This window comes from Petromyzon marinus, chromosome 54, assembly GCF_048934315.1.
Source record: "Petromyzon marinus isolate PM22_M1 ecotype Great Lakes invasive population chromosome 54, UKy_Petmar_22M1.pri1.0, whole genome shotgun sequence".
Lineage (NCBI taxonomy): Eukaryota > Metazoa > Chordata > Hyperoartia > Petromyzontiformes > Petromyzontidae > Petromyzon > Petromyzon marinus.
In genome coordinates, this window is record NC_133720.1 from 9507384 (window position 1) to 9509534 (window position 2151).

Here is a 2151-nt window from a genome sequence, read left to right on the forward strand (position 1 = left end):
TTCGTTTAAACCAAACTAAAACACGGTTTCATCATTAGACCTCCTTTGCCAGTACCAAAATGTGATAATAGGGGGTTTTCCCCCTTTTTTCTGGCAACAAAACTGAAACCTTTTTTTTACGAGGATTCATGTCTGCATTAACCACAAAATATAAAACACTGTTTTTTTATTTCACCAGGTAAGGCCCACTGATCCATGGTAGCTCCTATTTCATAAGCGACCTGGCTATCACGAATGATAGCTCAACGAAGCGGCTTATCGCGTGGATTGATACATCAGCCAAAGACTCTGAACGCGCGACGTTTATTCTAAATATCGAGGACCCGGAGAAAAATCCACGCGACCACGAGGAGAGAGACACCGCAAACTCCAATCGTCCTTCATACCAGACGAGGTAGTTAATATCTCCTGGCCACCGTGATGATGATGATGATGATATAGAGATGGATGTACACTCAATATATAGTAGCAGGTATCGTCAGGGTGTGGATCCAACCCACGGCCTTACTGTATACCAGGCGAGGTAGTTGATATCTCCTAGCCACCGTCGCTGTCTGCCCGAACGCTTTCCTCACTCCCTCACCAACTCCCTCACCCACACACACTCGGCAACTCTTTAATTCAATCACAGTACTCAACAATTCCCTCACCCACAAAGTCCGTCACACGCTCATCAAGTCCCGTCACTCGATGGCTCACCAACTTTACACACCCATCTCACGCTGAGTCACCAACTCCTTCACAAACTCAACTCTTTAAAATATTCAATCAACAATGTCCTCACTCATATTCTTGGTTCTTTCGGTAAAGTCACGTAGAAGGGTAACAATAAATAATACAAAATATAAAACAATAAAATTCTCACGTTTCAAACTGCAACACAAGCAATCATCATCAGGTGTGAAAACCACAACAAGAAAATTTGAAAAAAGTGGCGTTTTTTTATTATTTTATTGTTTACCTTCTACGTGACTTTACCGAAAGAACCAAGAATATGAATCCCTGCAGTCACGAAAGCTTCAAATAAAAATTGTCCTCACTCATTCACCAACTCCCTCACACTTGACGAAGCCTTACACACAACCACTCACCAACGATGTGCACAACTCACCTCACAGGCCGAATTGAATCGACTCCCTCACCACTCACTCAACATTTCACTCATTCATCTACTCGCTCACCTCACACTCACCACTCACCATACACCTCACCACACCACTCACCTCACCACACTACTCGGCCCCATCACTCACCTCACCATACACCTCACCACACCACTCACCTCACCACTCACCATACACCTCACCACTCACCATACACCTCACCACACACCACTCGGCCCCATCACTCGCCTCACCACTCACCATACACCTCACCACACCACTCACCTCACCACACAACTCGGCCCCATCACTCACCTCACCACTCACCATACACCTCACCACTCACCTCACCACTCACCTCACCACTCACACCACCACTCACCTCACTACTCACCTCACCACTCACCTCACCACACACCTCACCTCACCTCACACCTTACCTCACCACACACCTCACCTTACCACTCACCTCACCACACACCTCACCACACACCTCACCACTCACCTCACCACACACCTCACCTCTCACCTCACCACTCACCTCACCACACACCTCACCACTCACCTCACCACTCACCACACCTTACCACTCACCTCACCACACACCTCACCACTCACCTCACCACACACCTCACCTCACCACTTACCTCACCACACACCTCACCACTCACCTCACCACTCACCACACCTCACCACTCATCTTACCACTCACCTCACCTTACCACTCACCTCACCACTCACCTCACCACTCACCACACCTTACCACTCACCTCATCACTCACCTCACCACTCACCTCACCACTCACCAGACCCCCGATCACTCACTCGCGCTCGCGCATTTCCCGCTCTTTTTTTATTGAGGGCAGAACGAGGCGCGCAACAAAGCGTGGATTAAACATCAATTCTCACGCTCACGTTACATAAAGTACATCCAAGTATGCGCTTGAGAAACATTCAGTCAACTATGTATAACGTAAGGAAATTAGATGTTAAGGTTACAATGTGTATGCTAACGAGGGGAACAATAACGGACAAACGAGACGGTTGG